Here is an 18,430-nt window from a genome sequence, read left to right as displayed (position 1 = left end):
CAAGTTTTTCTTTCTATATGAACTTTATAACATATTGGTAAGGGGTTACTTTCACACAGACCTTGTCACTTACATTGAACTCTAGGTCATGTCTTTTTTTATTTGTATAACTCCTCTAATGATATAGGTTTGTTTCATTCATTCTTTGATTAATTTCATATCCTCAATCATTTTTTAGGTCATCTCTAGTTCTAAGGCCTACTCTAAAGTAGCCCTCTTGCCTATCTCATCCTAACAGAGTGTTGATATACACTTTCTCCCATAAAATACCTCATATATAGCCATCCAAATAGTTACTTGATAATTGTTATTATACAGGAACTTCATGAAAGGGAGCACATCAATCCAACTCGTTCTCTAATCTAGTTTACCTTTATAGTTTACCTATCTGTTTGAGGGTGATAAACAGTGTTTAAAACCTATTTGGTACCTATATATCTCTATAAACTCTACCAAAATGCTAAAACTGTGTGTCTCTATCTAACACGATAGTCATAAGCACCCTATAGAGTCTCACAATCTCTCTTTAATATTAATTTGCCCTTATTGATTAGAATAAGTACTATCCTTGATCAAGATGAAATAAGTCGACTTGGTCAAATAGTCCACAATCACTTATAATGCATTGAATCCAGCTCTAACCCTTGGTAGCCTAACCACGAAGTCTATCAAAATGTGCTCTCATTTCCATTCAAGAATACTCAAGGGCTACAACAACCTATATGGTCTCTGATGCCTAACCTTAACCTATTGATATACTAAGCACTTAACAATAAAATCAACAACATCATTTTTTATGCTAGACCATTAGAATGATCTATTTAAATTATGGTGTATCTTTACACTCCTAGAATGGATAATGTCAAAAGAACAATGCACATTTATGAGGATCTTATGCCTCAAATCATTATCACTAGGAGTACATTATGAAACCCCAACACATCATCAATCATAGAAAACTCAATCTTATTACCCTCTGTAACCCTCTACTTTATCAAATACACCACTCACTAACAATTATGCCATATAGATTTCATTAAAGAGGGTTGACTGGATACTTAATCTAGCTATCAATCCAGTAACCAACTCAATCAACTCCCTTACCAAGTCTTGCCATAACTCTCTACAAACAGTGATCTAAGGTAAGGTGACTTTCCTACTCAAGCTATCAGCCACCACATTAGCCTTTCTTGGGTGGTATTTGATGTCACAATCATAATTTTTTACAAGCTCCAACCGCCTCTATTTCCTCATGTTTAATTCTTTTTGGGTGAAGAAATATTTCAAGCTTTTGTGGTCTGTGTACACATTACATTTCATGCCATATAAATAATACCACCATATCTTCAAAGTAAACATAACTATAGTTAATTCCTGATTATGGGTAGGGTATCAAATGTCATAATCAAACTGTCAAAAAGCATATGCAATCACTTTACCCCTCTACATCAAAACAACTTTCAAGCCCTAATGAGAAGCATATGTGTATAAATCATACTCATCACCCTTAGTCAATAATACCAAAACTAGTTCAAAAGTCAACTCTATTTCAACTCTTGGAAACTCTTTTCACATGCACCAGACCATTTAAGAGGAATATTATTCCTAGTTAACTCTATCAGTGGTCGAGCTAACTTGGCAAAACCCTCCATGAACTATTTGTAATATCCTACCAAACTTAGAAAACTCTTAACCTTTTTGGTTGTCTTAGGCCTTTACTAATCAAGTATGCCCTCTACCTTACTTGGGTCCATTGAGAAACCATTAACTAACACCATGTTGTTAGTGTATGTCCTAAGAACCATTTGTATCATTAGTTTTAAGACATTTCATCTTTTATATAATCATCCAAAAAAATTATTATTAAAAAAGTAGTTATTTTGTTCATATGCATAAGTTGTTTCCTTTATTTGTGATAATATAAAGTATGTGTATGAACTATCCAGATGCCTCACTTAATACAACCTAAATCATCACATAGTAGGCATACTGAATACCTTTGTTGAATGTCATGAGATGGCATTAGTACGGGTAATGATGATGGTCATGTCATTATGGTATTACTATAGATAACAGTTAGAGAATCGATTTCTAAACCTGACCAATAACAATAAGTCGCATGGTCATTAAATCATAGTCAATGACTTATCGTATGATCATACTAGTGTACAAAGTAATCATTTGACCTGAAATGTCATGACTGGATCTGATACGGATATGTGTGGTTCATACGGTGTATGAATATGAGGTTAACCATATTTTGTATGAAAAACCATATTGTTAATGTGTTATTTGTATATCAAGATAAATGATGATCAAGATAGGGATCTGTTGACTCGAAAAGTATTAGGTTTTCAATTTTTGCTAATTTGATCCAGATCCGAGTTTCAAAGTCAATATTGATAAATATAGGAAATTGACATCTCTAGCTAGAGTATAATATAAGTCATGCAACGAATGTTTATAATAATGTGTTTCAAATATTTAAATTGATGATTTGTAAATAATCAAAATTAGAACTTTGGTGATCCATAAGTCTAAAATTGATTTGGATTGGATAACATAAGGATATTACCTATACAAAATATATGATCGAAGATATTAGGTTCGATGTAGTATTTCTTCATCATGGTTTATGGGCTATAACACATTGTTAGATGTTGACCATAGCTATTGAGTTTTCATATGCACTTTCAAATTATCCAAAAAAGGACTTATGGTTACGCTATAGTGAACCTAAATGGTCACACCAATAAACAATCTTTCAAAAGGGAGAATCAATTATCTAAGAATGGCTAACACTTTCCAAAGGATAATGAAAATCATATAAAATGTTATAAGAGTGCAAAAATAACATTTTAAAAGTTAAGATGTTAGTAAGATAAAATTAAGGTGGCTAAGGTATATATTTGATATGCATGTATGACAAGACTTCAAATTATGAATTTGTTAGGCCAAATACGAATTTTAAAATTACAAAATGGGCTACCATTATATATAGTTCATTTTAAACTAACATACATATTCTTGCATTTTACTTTCTTTGATAAAAAAAATTAAAAACTCTCCTCTCTCTCCAAGTTTTTGCTTGGAAGGTCCATTCCTTTGTTGTTACAATTTGTTTAAGGCCATATAAAGAATGCAAATTTGTGTTAAATTTATTGAATTTTAATTATTTTTAGTTTTTGCTTGATATTGTTGAGATTTGTACGTTATTAAATTTTTGGTTGAATGTCGAATTGGTTTCATGTTGTTATGTGAAATTGTCTTTGATACATGTTATTATGTGTTTTAAAGGTTGCTGCTAGTGTGAGGATGGTTTACATGCCATATTCCCTCACCTTGGCAATATAGCTTAGTAAAAATTGGAGAATTTTTTGGGTTTCTCTGTCAATGAAAAATGTGAGGAATTTGGGCCTAAAAAAGGCCATGCAAGACTAGCTCCTAGCCATGCATAAGGTGGCTAGGTGGCACCTTCCTCGACACCACCATAGTATAGTTTTATTAGGTACAATTGGATATTTTATGTCTTAGTCATGCCCTTGCACTAGTCCAGTCATGCCCTCCTTGGCACCTCCTTGGAATTATGTTTCCAAGCACAATTGGACATCCCATGTCCAAGTTGCACCTTTGTATAATTTCTAGGTGTGTCAAGGTTTCCAGCCGTGCATGCTTCTAGAATTTTGTTGAATTTAATATGCATGGTTGAACATTTTACCTACATACCTAATAAAGTGAAAAAAATAAATTTGGTCCTATTTTGTTGAACTGGGACTGAATTAAGATTTTCTTGACCTTTGGGGTTTAAATAAATTATGCAAAACTTGAGGGAATAAAATGTAAATTGACACTTGGGTAAAATAATTAAAATTAATTCATTTTAATTTTGATTATGATGTATGTATATTTGTATATGCATGATGCCCACTATATAACTTAATAACCTTATGTGAATGTTTTTTATTTTATTTATTATTTTTGGGTTTGTAATAACTAAAATAAAACTTGCGTGCCCTACCTTTTTTAAAGTTCTATTATACTTTTCTTCTCACCTAACTCTCTTCAAATGTAACTCGAGGTTTCTATTTTATAAATGTAAAATTGGAATGTAATTTAACTTTTTATTATTAGAAAAATTATAACCAGGAAACAAAGCCATGTACAATTAAAGACTAAAGATGAAGGAGTTTCTGAAGACCCAAAAAGCAAGACCTAGGTTGACCAATCAACTCTTCATGGCTCAAGGGGATTAACATTAGTTAAAATTATACACCAGCATGTTTAATTTACATTGTAGTATGCATGTTAGGTTTTATTTGTTAAAAAATCACCTCACATGCTAAATAACTAAAATTGGTAAGACAATAATAAATCCCTCAAATATATATATTAAGTTGAAAATAACCAAATACCTTCCAATACGATGCCTCGAGGCAAGCCCCTATTTGTTAGAGCTTTGTTCGCTAAAGTGAAGTGTAAATTCTACCAAGTGGAAGATTGAGTGATTGTTCGTGTTAGGTTTGATTTAACTAGTACACTTAACTTGCTCGCCAATGCGAAGGTGAAAGTGTATTTGAGGCAAAGTTAGGGACATGCAATTATTATTGTATAAGTGATACCCTACTAAAATTGAGAATCACAATTGATATCTCATGATTGGTTACTATATTAGAGATCATAGATTTTTGTGATTGGCTTGATCTACCTATCTAATTGGTTAATTCAAACTTGTTTATCAAAACAAAAAAGACAATTAATTCAATGGGATTTCGACCCACTAGAAAGTCCACCAAGATTTCTTGAGTACAATGGAGAGGGCTGTTGACTTGAATAAATAATGGGAGCATTTATTTATTGAAAGATCACATTAGACAAATATAAAATTAAAATATGACTTTATTCTTAGTTTTGTAGAATAAACTCAACACATAACCTAAAGTTTGAAAAGATATTTGAAAATGAGTTTGGTTTAGAGACAAAACACCTCAACTAGTATTGATGACTACTGACTGTACTAGAAGAAAGGAGAATCTTAAATGTTATCACACAAGATTTATCGGTTATGCCCAAACTTGGCGCTTAAATGAGGGAATTTCATCCTTAAAAGAAACATGAAAATGGATGACGAAGTAGAGAATGGAACTCACATGTTTAATATAATTAAATTGATTGAGAGGGCCAAAACTTTAGACTCTTGTGTGACAAATAACATGGCCTTTAACCTTGTTATCTCATCTCTGCTCGAATCTTACACTAAGTTTGTTATAGAATTTCTAAAGGATAATAAGGGAGAATCCACTAAAGGTTTGATAAGGATGATAGTGAATATTGATGTTCACATTAGAATGGCTAAATAGGTCAAAACCAATTTGAAAAGAGAAGAAGAAAGAAGTAAGGTTGATGTCTAGATAAATTTTGAATCTTAGCCAATACATAAGAACACACTAAACTCTCATAAGGTCATAGTTGGCAAAAGTAAGATAGTTTACTTTTCATATGGAAAGTCTGACCACTGAAGTAAACACTGCAAAAACTTTTTAGCTAATGAAATAAAGAAGACTAAATCTTTAACTTTAGGTGAGATTGAGAATTGAACCTTTTCTCAAAATCTCGGACTATTTAACTTAAGATTTAAATTTTCATATTTGTTTGATGTGAAAAAACTAAGGCATAGTAGATGTTGGCCAAGAAAAGATGTAGACCTATAAATTGGAAATACAGTATATGCATGCTATATTTCTTCTATGATTTATGTATTCACTTTCACCAATAAGCAAGATGAAAAGAAATAAAAATTAGTTGTAATATTTCTTAAAAATAAAACTTCTAAGAGATTTATCACTATGATTATTTCAAGAATTTTCAATTGTATAAATTAATTTGGTCTGATGATTCGGCGTGAAAAACTGAGTCATGACTAGAATTTTGATTCATTCGATTGTTGTTGAATAATGGATGCTAGTTATGTCTTTTAGACAAAGATTACCACTTCAATCTTTCATTGCTTTTAGTGGAAGCATAATTTGATTGTTGAATTTTGTCTAAACAAAAAGAATTAATAGTTTGTAACAAACAAAACAAATTTTGAATTTCATCTTAATGTTTAAGGTATAATAGGAGTTTTAATACCCATTAAATGTTCTAAGGTAATACCTTAGTGATTGTAACCCACGTTTATGTCTATAAGTATAACACATTTTTTATGTGTTGTACATAGTGGATTAAAGTCCAATGATTATTAACAATAGTGGTGAGACAAATATTAAGCAATTAACTTGAGTTAGTTGAACTATGTGTTAAATAGATTATCTTGTGTGATATTCTAAAGAAAACTTAAGAATATTATTTTTCCAATACCAAATAGGTTTTAAAATCTATTTTGGAAGATTCTTTTAGACGTCATTCTCTAAAAGATCAAATGAGAGGATAATAGAACTCAATTGAATTCTAATTCACAAGAACTATAAACACAAAGTGAATAATGTGCCAATAAGTATGGTTAAGTACCACTACAGAGATTATTTATTCTTATAAGGAATTGAGTAATCAACCAAAGTATACATAATCATGTAGGAAAGATGAGGCTTACAAGAATTAAAATTGTTATAACTCTTGATAAATGCACTAGTCATTTATGATGTTAAAACTTGAGACCTACAAGTGACACTAAAATTTAGATGCGATCATAGTTGTTGCACACCATTAAAAGTTCGACAACAAATTTTTAAAAGTAACTCTAATGAATAAAACCTAGAATGGTTGTGACCATATTATAACCAATAACATTAACCTTGAAAAGGAGTTGGTCGAGTATACAAATTGATGAGTTCTATTTAAGAACTCACATGAACATTGGAATATAGAAATATTCATACAAATAAAACCATCAAATCTTTTAGTTTTACTAAGATGAATATGATATTTGTATACAAAAGCAGGTGAGAGTATAATGATAATTCTAACATTGCATATCTATATGATAATAAACATATCAAAATTAAATGTGAAATTTGTAGTTGGCACAATAAGACTTAGGTAACCAAGTAATCCTTCATAAAAGAACTTAAAGTAAGCAGTCTATATCCTCACTTGATCTATTGTTGTAGATTATATAAACTGTTAAATTTAAGTTAGAGTGTCTATAATAGACGAAGGTTGAAAGGATTCCAGCAAACAAGAATAAAAAAATTTTCATCATGATGATACATGCCTCTCTTGGATGATGTGTCATTGAACTATAAATTGAAAGGCAAAGATGATTAGAGTTCTATTAGTGCTATATATTAGAATGATCATGAATATCATGATGCACAATCAAAGTTGATGTCTCAATCTTTTAAAAATATCAACTGTGTCCAAATAGGCTTCATTGGACGACATACTAAAAAAAATCTCTAATTTCCTAAAAAGGAATATGGATAATTCTTGAGATCTTAAAGGATGAAGTCACTAAATGAGGAATAGTGATATAAGACAAATTAGGTTGAAAATAATGAATATTAATTCAGAAAGATAGATCGTATTAATGTTAAGTCAATTCTATATTGAAAACTACATATGATGCATTGAAAATGTAAGGTCTTAAACAACATATTAGATCATAAAATTGACTTATACCACAGTTGATTTAGTGCTATAAGTACTAAACAAATGCGTTATGGAGTCATGGTCTCAACAAATAGCCTAATTACGTACTCTGGCAATTTTACCTTGTTAGAATGACAAGAGGAAAGGTTATCTAACCTTTGGAAATTTGAATAAACAAATGGTATCAATAAATGCATGTTAGGCATGCATAGTCATCTGATGTTGTTTGCGTGGATGATTAACCATAGTACAAGTGGGAGATTGTTAGGGTTGGTGCCCTAAAGCCAATCCCCATGATGATACAATTCTTTAATAAATGTCATATTTATAATCTATTGTGCCATTCTTTCTATATAAAATATATTAATATATACTCAGATAAATGTCCTAAGAATGGTTAAACTGTGATGAGGGGATTAGTGCTCGACACTTAATTGTGAGAACCTTATGTGCATATTAAGTAACTATTCTTAAAATGTCCGTAACTCTGATATTACCATGACCAAGGGTATGAGTAATAATGAAAGAGTTATCATAGTGTTAAACAACCTTATTAAAAGATAGTGACAATTCTCACATGTTAAAGTTGTTTGTTGACAACTTGGTGTAATACATGAGTACATGTTATTAACATGTTCACTGACTGACTTACCAAAAGGATTCCATATAGATAGTTACTTTATTATCTATGGAATATATCCTTTTAGTGAATAGAGGTACATGTGATCCTTTCTAGTCATTGATAGAAGTCAATCTATGTAACTCAAAAATCCTTGAGGGCGACATTTCATCCAAACCTCAACCTTAAAAAGATATTGTATAATGAAAGGATCGAATTGTATAAGCAACCATATCACTGATAGGTTAAAAAGTCTTATATTGACATTCTACTAATTGAGTGGCCATAATATCTTGCTAGAGGTCATTTTTGGTCTATGTCTAGACAGATACTAAGTTGGGAGCCTAACACAAATTTGATTATTATTGACTTAATAGAGAGCCTATAAGTCACACATAAAAAGAAGTTTATCAAACTTTAGAAGCGTAGAATTTTCCAAATTGAATTCATATCAAATCTAATCTAGATTCTGTATTGAAGGTTTTGAGTCTTGGAAAGGCTTTTAAACTTAAAAGTATATTTTATAATATTTAGGGAATAAAGTGAAATAATCTTAAGTGATTAAGGTTGTATGTGAGAAAGTACAAGGTTACATTGGATTTATCCAATTGGATAAATCTAAGTCTAATACATAATTTCATGTGTGAGAAAGTATAGAATTGTATATATGTCTTGTACATAGCATGACATACATAATTGATCTTATAGCCAAGGCATATGGGATCTTACTTATTTTATTTCTCTTAGATTATGAAGATAGACATATCTATTTTGAAAGATATACAACATTGGACATAAGCAAAAATCTTTTCTTAGATTCCTCTATAAAGAATCTTGTCAACACCTTATCTATATTTGTGCTTTGACTTAAGCCAAACAGTCCACACTCTTTATCTTGGTAAATTTTAATCCTAAGAATGTAGGTTGCTTCTCTTAAGTCTTTCATAAAGAAACACTTGGAAAGCCAATCCTTTATCGATTACAAGTTTGGTATGTTATTTCTAATAATCAAGATGTCATCGACAAAGATTCGTAGAAATGCAATCATGCTTCTACTGACCTTCTTATACACATATGACTTGTTTTCATTTTTGATAAAAGCAAACTTTTGTACAACTTTATCAAAAGGATTATTCCAACTTTTGGAAGCCTGGTTAAGCCCATAAATGGACTTTTGTAGCTTGCATACTTTGTTAACTTATCTAACAAGAACAAAACCATTAGGGTTGTGCCATATAGACGTCCTCTACAAGGTTACCATTCTAGAAGACAATTTTAACATTCATCTGAAAGATTTCATAATCATTTTATGCAACAATAACAAGTATAATCATAATAGACTTAAGCATAGTGACTAGCAAAAAGGTTTCATCATAATCAATGTTATCTTTTAAAGTGAAACCTTTTGTAACCTGTCATGCTTTATAGATATACACGTTACTCCCTCAAGTATATCCACCAGAATCCATACTTGGTTCTAGTACATAGAGTTTATTTTTGATTTCATGACATCTAACCATTTATCAAAATCTAGACTTAAGACAATGTCATCGTAAGTCTTAAGTTTGTTATCAAAGATGACTAATACGTCATTATGATGGGTTATAAGAAAACCAAATCTTTCTGGCTCGTGACATACCTATGTAGATCTATATAGCTCTTGTGTGCTCAGAGGTTGTTCTTCTCGAGTTGAGGAACTTTCTTATGATCAACCATCTATGATGACATATCATCCTATCTAACATTTATGGTATCTTATGATGCTAGAACTTCATCGAGTTTCATCCTTCTCCCACTGGTTCTTTTGATAATAAATTATTTCTCAAGGAACATGTTAGTACAAGCAATAAAGACTTTTTGCTTCTTCGAGTGGTAGGAGCAGTATCTTTTAGTTTCCTTTGGGTATCCCATAGAAATACATTTTTAAACTTAACATTCAACTTGTTCGAAGTCAAGAAGCTTTACATCTACAAATCCTGAATTAATCTACATTTAGCTTTTGCCTAGTTTACAACTCATATGGAGATTTGTTGACAAATTTAAATTAGACACGATTTAGTGTATAAGTAGTAGTCTCTAAGGCATGTCCCTAGAAAGACATAGGTAAATCAGTAAAACTTGTCATGGACCTAACCATTTTCATCAAGGTTCTATTCGTCTATTTAGATATACCATTATGTTGTGTTATACTAGGAGGAATGAATTAAGAGACTATCCCATGTTCCTTTAAGTATCCTTTGAATTCAACACTTAGGTATTCACCTTCACGGTTACTGTAAAGGGTTTTAATTTGTTTCCTAAGTTTTTTCTCTATCTCATTCCTGAATTCTTTGAATTTATCAAAGCATTCAAACTTGTGTTTTAACAAAAAATACGTACCCATATTTGCTAAGGTAATCAATAAATATGACAAAGTAGGTTTCCCTATATCTAGTATGTACTATCATAAACCCATACAAATCACTATAAATGATCCCTAACAGTTCAATCGCTCTTTCACTATGTCCAATGAGGGTGTTTTAGCCATTTTATCTAATAAGCATGATTCACATTTATCATAAAATTGGAAGTCAAATGATTGTAAGACTTTTTGTTCAAAAAGTCTTGATATGTGTTTCAATCCTATGTGGCCTAGCATGCAATACCATAGATATGTGGTATTTAATTCGTTTGTTTTCAAATGTTTATTATTTTACACATTAACAATTTCATTACCCAATTTTAGAATGTACAAGTTATTATGCAAATCAATTGTTCCATAAAGAGCATTATTAAAGCTAATGGTTATGGTATCATTAACAATAAAAAAAGAATATCATTCCTTGTCTAAAATAGACACAAAAATTAAATTTCTAAAAACAAATAGAACATAATAACATTTATTTAATTCTAAAACAAGCGTTGTGGCCAACCTAAGATAATAAATTTCTACATCGAATGTAATATCATGTGCTCTATTTCTAACTTGTAGGTTAACCTTTCCTTCAGCAAACGATTTACTAAGTATCATATGCTCCATTTTAAACTCATAGGTTAACCTCTCATTTGACAAACGATCCATTGTGTATCATATGCTCCATTTCAAACTCGTAGATTAACTTCTCTTTTGGCAAGCGATTTATTATGTTGTAGTTCCTGTATATTAGAACAAATATGAGTACGACATTCTATGTCTACAACCTAGGATGAACAAGGAGAATAGTTTATCTTAATGACAAACATACCTAAAGTAGAGGCTTCAACTGCCTTATTCTTCTTATTTTCTAAAAAAGTCTTATAATCTCCTTTAGTGACTGGTTTTGTCATAATAGAAGCAAACAACCTTTCTCTTTCTCACACAACCTATTGGCTTAGTAGTAGTATTTGGTTACTTCTTTACTTTAGGCTTAGGTTTGGCCTTGGTTTTACTTTTGCCCTTAATCTTGGATCTAGGTGAATAAGCTTTAACCATAAGCACATTAGTTGAAGTCACCTTTTATACCTCCTATTTAGACTGTTTAACATATACAACAATTCCTCAAGAGTTTTCTCCTTTTTGTTTAGGTTAAAGTTCTATAACATCCCTCTCTAGCATTACTATTCATCGAAGGAGAAATGTTACGAATTAATATCTGGAGCGTCGATTTTTTTCTTTTAAAATACTTTAAAATAAATACATCACTAAAAGTGTTTAGAAAACATTCCAAGAAAACTGAAAATCTATAAGCGAACAAAAGATGTATGTACTCATGTGAAAACTCATCTAAAAGTATCTAAAAACGTGGAGTAATCATATACAACTATACCAACATCTCAAAAAGGTTCAAAAGCAACAAGGACATGCGATTGTATGCATGTAATACAAACCAAAGATAACTTACTCCAGCCAGATCTATCTTCGCTAACCTGACCCTACCTCGCAGCTACCTCGATCACCTGTACCTTCAATCATGAAATAAAAGGAAGTGAGTGATAAGAACACTCAGTAAAGGGGAAAGAATCAAGTAAACTATCTCTTTTGTTGTTCTACCTCACTTTCGGGACTCAACATCGTATCCTAACCTCTATAAAAGATTAAGAGGGTAATCTAGTTCATTCTTTACTATTTGGGTCATACTTTGTCCCATCTAGTGTCTATTTGATACTTTCTAGAAGTTAACTATAGAGATTTGACACTTTTCTAAGCTCGAGCTCTCTTTCTTTCTTCACAACATTATTTCTAAATCTGAATTGAATTCTACTACGAGTGGATCCTACTAAGGGTCTATATCCTACTACGGACATATCCTACTATGGATGTGCCCTACTGTAGGCGGTGTAGTGAAAAGTGCCCCCTCATAGTTTATAGCATGCATACGGGTCTTATATCTTACTAATTTTGCTTCCATCTAAATTTATTCATAACTCACCAAACATTACTCTTAGGACGACCCCTAAATCTTGAGCCCCAAATTCATTTTCTTGCTTTTTTTTCTTTTTTTTTTTCCTCTCCTTTCTTTCCTTTCTTTTTCCTTTCCTTTTTCTCCTCTATTTCTTTCTTTCTTTCTTGCCCAAAACTACGAAATATTGTTCACAGAACGGTTATTTGACAGGGCAGCCTTATTTTTCACACAACTTAACAGCCCAAAAGGTTTCTAATTTATACAAGCTATATATCTCCGAAAAGCGGATTCAAAGATCTTTCCAACAAGCTATAATAGCACTCATAATTCAATAGATAAGGCAGTCAAAACATGAGATAAAATCAGTGGCAAAAACTACCTCATCTGTTTATTTGGTAAAACAGTCTTTGTGGTTCATGCAATATTTAGCAATCCAAATGATCCCCAATTCATACAAGCTATATATCACTAAAAAGAGAATTCAAAGAGCTTTCCAACAAGATATAATAGCACTCATAAATCCTTAGATAAAATAGTCCAAACGTGAGACGAAATCAGTGGCAAAAAACTCTCCCCTATTTATTTGGTAAAGTAGCCTTTTGTGGTTCATACATATATATTTACATACTTGTTCAATATATTATTATATATACATATATGCATGTGTGTTTTTTTTTATATATATATATCTAAAAACATATACATATAATTAGAAGTATCTCCAAATAGAGTCAAAAGACGTAGTTACCCTTGGAACATACCTAAGGGTATTATAAGTTCATAATGAAATTAGTCTACGATTTAGGGGGAGATTTCAACACCAAGTCAATGGCGAGCTCATTGTCCATGATGAAGTCCAAGCTCACCAACCACTAAATAAAGCCAATCATCTTGACCATATAAAGGCTAATTTGTTTTTCTTCAGAGAGTTTGCAATCAAACAATGTACTTGACACCTCATATCATTCAACCCTCGCATAAGTGACATATAACTCTCGAAGGTGTGCAAATATGGATAGAGTATTCATTTCCTCATGTTGTTTTTAAAACTCAGATGGAATAAAACTTAGCGTAAGGCACTAAACTTCTATGGAATAAACAAGATACTCATTAAAAGTATCTTTTTCCTTCTACATGGCATCAAGACCAAGCTTATAGGGCAATAACTCTTTAAGGATATACAACCTCTTTTCCTGATACAAAATAATCCAAAAATTTTTGTACTAATCAATGAGGATGCATTTAATAAGTCTATTTTCTTTTTCAACAAATGATAGATACATTGGGTTTGATAATTTGATTTAAAATTTACAAATAAAGATCATTAGTAATTTTATTCATAATTAATATTCATTTTAATTATGGATTTAATTAACTGTAATACTCACACTATTTTCCTCAAGCTAATAATTGTCATTATTATACTTGAAAAGTTCTGATGAGCTTTCTAGTGGATTGAGACCTTTTCGCATTAATTTTCCCTTTCGCTTTGACGAGCAAGTTTGAATAATCTAATAGGTAAATTTCAAATTAATCACTAAAAGCCCATTATCTCAAGTTAGGTTTTGGCCCAACAAATCATGCAACCTTAAATGTGACTCTCGGTATTAGAATGGTGGATACTACATATCACCTTGCATCGATAAATGCAATCTTTACTCATGCCTCTAATATACTTCACCTTTACTTTGGTGAATAAGCAAAATATACTAGTTAAGTCAGAACCAATTTGAATATCTCCTAATTTTCCACAAGGTAAAAGTGTACCCTTCGCTTTGGTGAACAAAGTGCCAATGAATAGAGGTTTAATTAAGGCATTATATTGGAAAACCCTAATTTAATCTTAGACTTAATATTTAAATTGAAGGTTTTTAATGAATTGGTTTCATCAGATCTTATGCTGCATATTAGGTGATATTTGGAAAAATATAACCATTCACATCCATCCAATAACGTAAAATTAAAACGTGTCATTACACAACCATAACTAATGTCAAACCTCTCAAGCCAAAAGAGGTTTGACTGGTCAACCTAGATGCATATTTTGTCTTTAGGACTTTATCTTCATGCTTGTCCTTTTCACCTCTAGTCTTCAATAATTACATACCTTTATTTCTTAGTTACATTATTCTAAGAAAACAAAATAATAACCTAAACTAAAGAAGAAGGGGAATGAAAGCAGGACGTGCATACCCTATTTGAGAATTACAGCTAAAGAACATAAATAAAATAAAAACATTCACATTAGTTCATTAACTGTGTATGGGGCAGGATGCATACATACATCTATACATACATATCTAATTAAAATTAAATTTTAATTATTAATTAGCTAAGTGTTAAATTATATTTTTACCCTTAAAACTTTGCAAAATAATTGTTCAAGGTTCAAAGAAATTTTAGTTTTGGTTCTAATTCAATGAAACTTGAACCAAAATCAAATTTCAAATCTCAAATGGCATGTAGACATCTTAGGAGGCATGATAGAGGACCATTGTACACTATTTGTACCAAAAATAATCACAGTTTAGGCAAAAAAACAGCCTAGCCACGCATAAGTTCAAGGTGTAATAAATGTACCAGTGATAGTGCACAGCCTGGACAAAACTACCCAGACCATTTGGTGATGCACTGGTCTGTACCTCAGGAATAGGATAAGGCAGAGGTTGCCCTACCATGTTTATGTGGCCAGAGCTTAAGCCACTACCCTTATTGACCCACAGAAAAGATTCTATCCAAATGCTCATTGTAATGTGGAATAACCTTGCCATGGTGGTACCACCCTATTTAATTTTCGTTCCAACCATGTAAGGTGATGTTTCTAGCCTTGATATATGGACTTTTTAGTGATAAGAAATCTAAGAGCCACAATGCAAAGGCAAGTCAATCATCGTGTGAGCAATCGTGGCACAAACTACGCAAACATGACAAATCAACTATCAATCTTGAATTTAAAGCTACATCAACAATTAAACTCAAGAAAATTTTAGGAATAATCACTCAATAAATTTAACACTTCTTTGATGTTTTTGAACTTAACAAATCGTGCGACAACATGATTGCAAATCAATTTTACTAATTTTAAGGTTTTGATTATTTATCAATTACATACAACAACATATAAAAATAACCAAAACTTATAGGTATATTTTCATGAAAGTATCACTAAATGGTGGCTTTGATACCATTGTAAGATTTTAGAGCGTCGTTAGCACGCAATATAGCAAAAGTTATGCACATATTAAAGACACATAAAGTGTTTAGACATTATACCTGTTTTGTTTGCTCCTCTAAGACTTCACATGGCTATGTAAATATCGTTATCTAACCCTCTTAAGGTAGTGCCTTGGTATCCATGTGGAGCACATATGGGAGGCAATCTAGAAGAAAGGTTGATAAGGCTTTTATCAACTGGATCTTAGAAATTAGATTATGACAATGGAAGCTTGCATGAACAAGATTTTAAGTGTAAAGATGTGTGTTTAGGATTCTTGTGTTTTTTATTGTTGTGTTAAAAAATTTGACTCAAGCTAAACACCTTTATTTAGAAGACGTGCATAAATCCCAAGTTAGTTAGGACTCTAACTACTTAGGTTATAAGTTGTCTAAGAGTTCTTATTAAATTAAAATCTTAATTTATTGAAATTTTTAATGCATATGAACCCTAATTAAATTACTTTCTATCAAACAAGGACTTTGAATTTATTAAAAGTTTTAATGCATAAGAATCCTAATTAAATTAGGATTCCAACTTAACCTAAACTTTCAATCAAATAAGGACTTTGAAGAATCCTTGTTTAACTAAAACACCTTACCCATAAGTTAACTCAGCCAAATAACTCACATGCATCATTTGGCCTTGCTCAATGAGACTCCTAAATGGGTTCAACTGAAACCATATAATGCATTTGTATGATGCCATATGGCACCGTGCACAACAAATGATTCTAATCAAAACATATCTATACATTTTTCTCTTTCCGTGATCTTAGGATTGTCATCAAATGATCATTACCTCTAGTTTGTATTAACCCCTTAATGTGTGTGACCTATAAGATCTGTATTGAACTAGTAGTGTTTGAATTCAGACCAAATTTAGACATAGACAAGGATTAGCATCATAGGTACCCAGAGAATAGAGTGTTAGCAAACATGTCTATAAGCTTTTATAAGATCACAGTTATATGCAATTCAATCCTTTCATCAACTGATATATCTCAAAGCTGAGATATAAAAGTGCTCTATCTACTACTAGCCTAAAGTCAAAAAATCACATGCACTTGTAGGGTTCAGAGGATTTGTTCTATAGACATTAGAGTAACTATTCATATGAATATCCTCTGATAAGGTCAGTCTGATGAACACGTCTATAACATGCACCTTTATATTATACCAAGCCATTAACAGACAACTTCAACATGTGAGAACTGTTGTCACCTTTCAGTAGGATCACTTAGCATTATGATAATCCCATCGTTATTACATATGCCCTTGGTCATTGTAATGTTAAGATTATGGATTTTGTAGAATGGTTATCTAATATGTGTATAGGGTTCCCACAATCAGTCATTTGATCCTTTTGTCATAATTCTACTATTCTAAGGCCATGTTATTCACACAATTATATAATAAATAAGCATATGAACTGAATAACTATAAATCCTTTTATTAATTAATGAGATAAATTACAATTACAAATATCAAACCAAATGACTATAAGGCATCTATCCTATCATCTTAGGTCTCTCTCAATCCAGCATAGCCTCAACCTTACTTAGGCCCAATAAGATACCATTCGCTTATAGGGTTTGGGGCATCGTTAACCAGAAGCATAACAGAATTAAAAATTTTTAAAATCAAACAATCCTAAAACCCTGATCAAGATACTCTTTTTAAAATATATTTAACATGAACATTCAAAATAACTATAGGGTGTTTTAGGGTTTATACCTGTGTTTGTGGCTCTTCCAAATGTTCGCATGCCCAACTATGTGGATGACTACACTAACCTTGATTGAAGTGGTTCTAAGTAAAAATTAGTTAATGATATATCACATACTTAGAACCATCGAGTTATGTGTAGTGTGGTAGTGAAAGTATTAGGGTAAGTCTGTGTGACACAAATACCTTTAGATATGATTTAGCATCGATAATAGACGTCGAAACATCTAGGATACATGTGTGATAAAAGGAGAGGCTCAAGGTTTTACTACTCTTAAGATATGGTATCTATAACTCTAAGCCCAGTTGGCATATACAATAGGTGTTCTTTATGATCTATATATAAGATGTCTTATGTTTCCATCAAGCGTTTGGGATGCCAATATATATCATATGGTATTAGTCATCTGGGATGACACCATTGCTATGGATTAGGCACTAGGAGCTGTGATATTTTGGATAGGCATCGAGGATGCTAGATAAACATCTATGCTGAAACAAGAATGATAAATACAGGACATGTGATACTTTATCATTATTTGGATGTACACTCTAGGATATTATGAGATTCTCTACTTATTGACTGTGTTTCACTCATATGCCTATTTTTGTGGTTTTACAGGTAGAATTATGGAGTAACAAGGGAGCTAGTGGGTTAGCTCATGGAAGTGTATGAGGTTAGGGACAATATCGTTATTTTTTATAATTGAGCTTCTAAATATGTTTTCTTTTATGCATTGTGAGATTTGTAATTATTATGCATATGAAGGATTTTATGGATTAATGTTTCCAATCTTGTTATCGACTTTCAGTTAATGATTTATGCACTTTTGGGGATTGTAGATAGATACTTATTAATAACTTCATGTTGTTTTAAATTGTTTAACTAATTTTAAATTAGACACACCTTTTTGGATACATA

The sequence above is a fragment of the Mangifera indica genome, chromosome 1 (genome assembly GCF_011075055.1).
Source record: "Mangifera indica cultivar Alphonso chromosome 1, CATAS_Mindica_2.1, whole genome shotgun sequence".
In the NCBI taxonomy this organism is placed as follows: Eukaryota; Viridiplantae; Streptophyta; class Magnoliopsida; order Sapindales; family Anacardiaceae; genus Mangifera; species Mangifera indica.
Note: the sequence above shows the minus strand (reverse complement) of the source record.